Here is a 7,361-nt window from a genome sequence, read left to right as displayed (position 1 = left end):
TCTTATGGCTCATCTTATTATATTCCTGGCACCAAAAATTCCAGATAATGAATACTTGAATATGTGCATTTAGCCCATGTTAGGGTATATATTAGGCACCTTACAGCTCCTCAGCAAATAGGGTACCAACCGTCTCCTGTTGATTATTCATGCCCAGTGGGATACAGAATATTTTATTTTAGTCAGGAATATAGACTTTGTTTACTGCCCACCATATCTCTCATTCTCTAGCATATTAGCCCAGCTGTTTTCACCCAGTTGGAAGAAGTGGTGCATGAGTATCAAGACAGCAAGCCCAGCCAGCAAGCTTAAAGTTTTTGCTCCCAGTGGATTTGTTATTGTCACATTGGCCAAAACAAGTTACGTGGGCAAGCCTAGGTTCAGAGCAGGAGGGGACGGCACAAGTGCATGGAGAGATGGGGTATGAACAGCTAGGGGTTGCTACCATAATGCGTCATAATATCTAATTTTGGTGTTTTAATATAAAATAGAATGTTTTGTACTTTAAATTCACTCTAGGACAAAAGTGGAAGTACTCTTCTGGCATTTTTCATCTGTATCTTTAGAACTTTGTTGGGTCTTAATTTGTAATATTAATTCCAGAGTGTGTTTCCCTGCTTTTTAACCTATTTTAGATTTTATTGGGTATGAATTTCAGCTGAATGCTAAGTAACAGTAAACAATTTGAGTATGTGTTAGAGAATAATGTCTAAAATATTGATGTGATCTTCTGTTGTTTTTCAGAGTAGATGAAGTAAAGGAAAAAAAAATGAGGATAATGAGGAGTGTATGTTATTAAAGTTTTCTGACTAGTTACATGTACATTTTAGTCCTTTTGTGTTATGATTTTTATTCACTTTCTTGAGCTTTTCAGTTTCCCTGCTTATAGACTATAAATTTTAACTCTTATTTACTGGAAACACATGCCACCTTTTCTAAAGATTTGTAAGATATCTGAATTTTCATACAGCTTACTGGCTCAATCTTTTTTTTTTTTTTTTGTTATTTCATCACCTAGTGAATATATATGCTCACATATTCAGAGATTCAATTCAGGAAATAGTATAAGATTCAGGGTGAAAATCAAACCATTTGTGTGTAAGTAGAAGATTTAAATTATTTTCATAAATGTTTCTTTGTTATACATCTTTTCCGGGTTTTGTTTCAAGATCTCACACCAGCTTTTAACTGTTTCATAAGTTATATCCATGGGCAGGGTGTCTGGGTGGCTCAGTTGGTTAAGTGTAGAACTTTAGCTCAGGTCATGATCTCATGGTTCATGGGTTCAAGCCCCACGTCGGGCTGTGTGCTGACAGCTTAGAGCCTGGAGCCTGCTTCACTTTCTGTGTCACCCTCTCTCTACCCCTCCCCCACTCATGCTCTGTTTCTCTCTCTCTAAAAATAAATAAACATTAAAAACATTAAAAAAGAAAAGTTATCCATGGGTGTTCCTAAATTGATGCCTCTGCCTGTGGAAGCTTCAGAAAACTAAAATGGCCATTTCACTGGAGTTATCAAACTTTTCTAAATTATCCAGGAGGCACTGGAGCAGCATTGAGTCAAATGTCTAATGCAAGGTAAAGAAATTAACTAGCATTTTTTGCTCACATGCTCTTGCATATGACCATAGCAAAGAGAAAATCAGGGGTGCCTGGCTGGCTCACTTGGTATAACATGCAACTCTTGATCTCAGGGTTGGGAGTTCAAGCCCCACATTAGGCATGGAGCCTACTTTAAAAAAAAAAAAAAATCAGAGAGAAGAACAAACATTTTGTGTAATCAGCATTTATTTAGTCTGCTTTTCCATGAGCCTTGACCTTTCTATGGCATTATAGCATTATGTTTTATTATGTTCAGACTCTGTGGCTGGTGTATATGTGTATATATATAACTAATGATTACAAATTGTGTTAGGAGGAAAAAAAAAACAACCAAAAAAATTGTGTTAAGACAATTCCTGTGGAGACTCTTGGAAAAAATAGTTAAAACATAGAAGGATGGTTAGTGCCTCCAAAGTAGTGCTATGAGTCCACCCACTGATAATCATTTTTGCTGTAAGTATACTACAGTGATAGATAATACATGAAATAATTACAAATCCAAGCTCCTAAAAACAGCTAAGGATCTACAAAAACAAACCCAAAAAAAAGCACAAGTCAAAAAATAATGAGCACATTTATGCCACTGTCTAAAGAGGTGTCAGTCCCACACGTGCAATGGTGGCCAGAAATTTGGCTCTTGAAGCATAAAAAAAATACTAACGACACTTCATACACTGATGAGAAACTGGATCCAGGCTCCTGGATTAAATTTAGGGGAGAGAACTAGAGACACGGAGGAAGGGAAGGGTGTGGCAGGGGGTGGGGGAGCATGGATGATGCAAAGGTGACATTTTAAATAATAAGAAATGAAAAAAGTTCTATAAGTAAGAGACAAACCTAATTCTAAGAAAGATAGCTAATGAATTCTATAATTAAAATACAAATTCACAACAGGAAATAATAATGTCAATTAACTGAAAAAGATATTAAAATTATTTAAGATGTTTGCAAAGACTGAATTAAAGATATGTCCTAAAATTTATAGACAGACATTATTTTTTTTTTAATTTTTTTTTTCAACGTTTATTTATTTTGGGGACAGAGAGAGACAGAGCATGAACGGGGGAGGGGCAGAGAGAGAGAGGGAGACACAGAATCGGAAACAGGCTCCAGGCTCTGAGCCATCAGCCCAGAGCCCGACGCAGGGCTCGAACTCACGGACGGTGAGATCGTGACCTGGCTGAAGTCGGACGCTTAACCGACTGCGCCACCCAGGTGCCCCATAGACAGACATTATTAAATGAAAAATTACACATATATGAGCAGAACTAAGTAAATGCATTTTGAAAAATTAGAAATATTGAATAAGATTTATATAATGCATACTGTTGGGGATTTGAGAAACAATAGACTGCATACAAGCACATTAGTGAATTGCGACATAATCTTAAGAATTCTATCACAGATGAAGCAGAGAGAAAGTTCACATCCTGCTATTATGTAGGTAGTCACAAGAGAACTAGGAATGCTCTCTAACAGTGCAAACAAGTTAGAAAACCAACAAAACCATTTCAAACATGTAAGAGAGCTCGCGCCATGAAGAAAACCAATGAACTAGTGTCCAATTCGATGCATACATCTTGTCAGCAAAGAGGCCCACACCTGCTTTTACCTTTGGGGGAGCAATAGATGGAAGAAAAAGAGAGCGGGGTAAGAAGAAGTCAGATGAGCATGCTAATGACCCTTTAATGGCAAAATGAGAGCTAGCTTAAGAGTAAACACTCTCTAGCTTAATAGATTCAAGGTCAGACTTGAAAAATCAGACAGTTACTTCCATTGGTCTTCATTAGGTGCTCACAGAGAGACGGAAGACAAGGCAGGACCCCAAGCGAGAACCCCCTGTGAGGTATAAATATCAGACCTAAAGAACTATTATGGCAAGGTAGAAAACTAAGATAAACACTATAGACACTTCAGGCGTTTACTTAACCCAGCAGCCTTCCACATGTGGGGAAATAGCAGGAGAAGTGACAGAGACCGGGCTAAATACCAGTCTTGGGACCCATTAATAACAGAAATGTCTCCCTGAATCTTATAGTGAGTATCAAATAGTGGATATCGACATGTGGAAGAGGAGAAGGAGAACTGAGAAAAAAGAGACACCTCTCCTAGTTTGCAATTGCCCAGGGCTAGCTGAAAGATGAAGGCAGGAAAAGCTAATTGAAATAGATACCCAGCAAAAATAGAAGCTTCTGGTCCTGAATTCAAATAATTTGAAGTATGCAATAAATGACCTGAATCTAACAAAAACCAAGTGATGATGATGACAATAATGAAAATGATAATAAAAAATAGAAGTATTTCAGGGGGGAGAGGGAAGATAGCGGCGTAGGAGGACGCTGGGCTCACCGCGCGTCCTGCTGATCACTTAGATTCCACCTACACCTGCCTAAATAACCCAGAAAACCGCCAGAGGATTAGCAGAACGGAGTCGCCGGAGCCAAGCGCAGACGAGAGGCCCAGGGAAGAGGGTAGGAAGGGCGGCGAGGCGGTGCGCGCTCCACGGACTGGCGGGAGGGAGCCGGGGCGGAGGGGCGGCTTGCCGGCCAAGCAGAGCCCCCAAGTCTGACTTGCAAACAGCGGAGGGGCCTGATGGACTGTGTTCCGGCAGCAAGCGCGACTTAGCGTCTGGGAGGTCATAAGTTAACAGCTCTGCTCAGAAAGCGGGAAGGCTGGAGGACAAAGGGAAGGAGAGCTGCTGAGCCCCCTGACGACAGAGCTCAGTTTGGTGGGGAACAAAGGTGCTCGCCAGCGCCATCTTCCCCGTCAATCCCCCAGCCAAAATCCCAAAGAGAACCAGTTTCTGCCAGGGAACTTGCTCGCTCCGCGCAAACACCCAACTCTGCGCTTCTGCGGAGCCAAACCTATGGCAGCAGATCTGACTCCCTCCTGCTGCCACAGGGCCCCTCCTGAAGTGGATCACCTAAGGAGAAGCAAGCTAAGCCTGCCCCTCCTGCCCCTGTGCACCTTGCCTACCAACCCCAGCTAAGAAGGCAGATCCCCAGCATCACAAGCCTGGCAGTGTGCAAGTAGCCCAGACAGGCCACCCCACCCCACAGTGAATCCGCCCCTAGGAGAGGGGAAGAGAAGGCACGCACCAGTCTGACTGTGGCCCCAGCGGTGGGCTGGGGGCAGACATCAGGTCTGACTGCGGCTCCGCCCACCAACTCCAGTTATACACCACAGCACAGGGGAAGTGCCCTGCAGGTCCTCACCACGCCAGGGACTATCCAAAATGACCAAGCGGAAGAATTCCCCTCAGAAGAATCTCCAGGAAATAACAACAGCTAATGAGCTGATCAAAAAGGATTTGAATAATATAACAGAAAGTGAATTTAGAATAATAGTCATAAAATTAATCGCTGGGCTTGAAAACAGTATAGCTGACAGCAGAGAATCTCTTGCTACAGAGATCAAGGGACTAAGAAACAGTCACGAGGAGCTGAAAAATGCTTTAAACGAAATGCAAAACAAAATGGAAACCACCACGGCTCGGATTGAAGAGGCAGAGGAGAAAATAGGTGAACTAGAAGATAAAGTTTGGAAAAAGAGGAAGCTGAGAAAAAGAGAGATAAAAAAATCCAGGAGTATGAGGGGAAAATTAGAGAACTAAGTGATACACTAAAAAGAAATAATATACGCATAATTGGTATCCCAGAGGAGGAAGAGAGAGGGAAAGGTGCTGAAGGGGTACTTGAAGAAATAATAGCTGAGAACTTCCCTGAAGTGGGGAAGGAAAAAGGCATTGAAATCCAAGAGGCACAGAGAACTCCCTTCAGACGTAACTTGAATCGATCTTCTACACGACATATCATAGTGAAACTGGCAAAATACAAGGATAAAGAGAAAATTCTGAAAGCAGCAAGGGGTAAACGTGCCCTCACATATAAAGGGAGACCTATAAGACTCGTGACTGATCTCTCTTTTGAAACTTGGCAGGCCAGAAAGCATTGGCACGAGATTTTCAGTGTGCTAGACAAAAAAAAAATATGCAGCCGAGAATCCTTTATCCAGCAAGTCTGTCATTTACAATAGAAGGAGAGATAAAGGTCTTCCCAAACAAACAAAAACTGAAGGAATTTGTCACCACTAAACCAGCCCTACAAGAGATCCTAAGGGGGACCCTGTGAGACAAAGTACCAGAGACATCACTACAAGCATAAAACATACAGACATCACAATGGCTCTAACCCATATCTTTCTATAATAACACTGAATGTAAATGGATTAAATGCGCCAACCAAAAGACATAGGGTATCAGAATGGATAAAAAAACAAGACCCATCTATTTGCTGTCTACAAGAGACTCATTTTAGACCTGAGGACACCTTTAGATTGAGAGTGAGGGGATGGAGAACTATTTATCATGCTACTGGAAGCCAAAAGAAATCTGGAGTAGCCATACTTATATCAGACAAACTAGACTTTCAATTAAAGGCTGTAACAAGAGATGAAGAAGGACATTATATAATAGTGACAGGGTCTATCCATCAGGAAGAGCTAACAATTGTAAATGTCTATGCGCCGAATACTGGAGCGCCCAAATATATAAAACAATTACTCATAAACATAAGCAACCTTATTGAGAAGAATGTGGTAATTGCAGGGGACTTTAACACCCCACTTACAGAAATGGATAGATCATCTAGACACACGGTCAATAAAGAAACAAGGGCCCTGAATGAGACATTGGATCAGATGGACTTGACAGATATATTTAGAACTCTGCATCCCAAAGCAACAGAATATACTTTCTTCTCGAGTGCACATGGAACATTCTCCAAGATAGATCACATACTGGGTCACAAAACAGCCCTTCATAAGTTTACAAGAATTGAAATCATACCATGCATACTTTCAGACCACAATGCTATGAAGCTTGAAATCAACCACAGAAAAAAGTCTGGAAAACCTCCAAAAGCATGGAGGTTAAAGAACACCCTACTAACGGATGAGTGGGTCAACCAGGCAATTAGACAAGAAATTAAAAAATATATGGAAACAAACGAAAATGAAAATACAACAATCCAAATGCTTTGGGACGCAGCGAAGGCAGTCCTGAGAGGAAAATACATTGCAATCCAGGCCTATCTCAAGAAACAAGAAAAATCCCAAATACAAAATCTAACAGCACACCTAAAGGAAATAGAAGCAGAACAGCAAAGGCAGCCTAAACCCAGCAGAAGAAGAGAAATAATAAAGATCAGAGCAGAAATAAACAATATAGAATCTAAAAAAACTGTAGAGCAGATCAACAAAACCAAGAGTTGGTTTTTTGAAAAAATAAACAAAATTGACAAACCTCTAGCCAGGCTTCTCAAAAAGAAAAGGGAGATGACCCAAATAGATAAAATCATGAATGAAAATGGAATGATTACAACCAATCCCTCAGAGATACAAACAATTATCAGGGAATACTATGAAAAATTATATGCCAACAAATTGGACAACCTGGAAGAAATGGACAAATTCCTGAACACCCACACTCTTCCAAAACTCAATCAGGAGGAAATAGAAAGCTTGAACAGACCCATAACCAGCGAAGAAATTGAATCGGTTATCAAAAATCTCCCAACAAATAAGAGTCCAGGACCAGATGGCTTCCCAGGGGAGTTCTACCAGACGTTTAAAGCAGAGATAATACCTATCCTTCTCAAGCTATTCCAAGAAATAGAAAGGGAAGGAAAACTTCCAGACTCATTCTATGAAGCCAGTATTACTTTGATTCCTAAACCAGACAGAGACCCAGTAAAAAAAGAG

This window comes from Herpailurus yagouaroundi, unplaced genomic scaffold, assembly GCF_014898765.1.
Source record: "Herpailurus yagouaroundi ecotype Mexico unplaced genomic scaffold, PumYag 29, whole genome shotgun sequence".
In the NCBI taxonomy this organism is placed as follows: domain Eukaryota; kingdom Metazoa; phylum Chordata; class Mammalia; order Carnivora; family Felidae; genus Herpailurus; species Herpailurus yagouaroundi.
The sequence above is the reverse complement of the archived record's forward strand: the minus strand, read 5'-3'. Positions refer to the sequence as shown.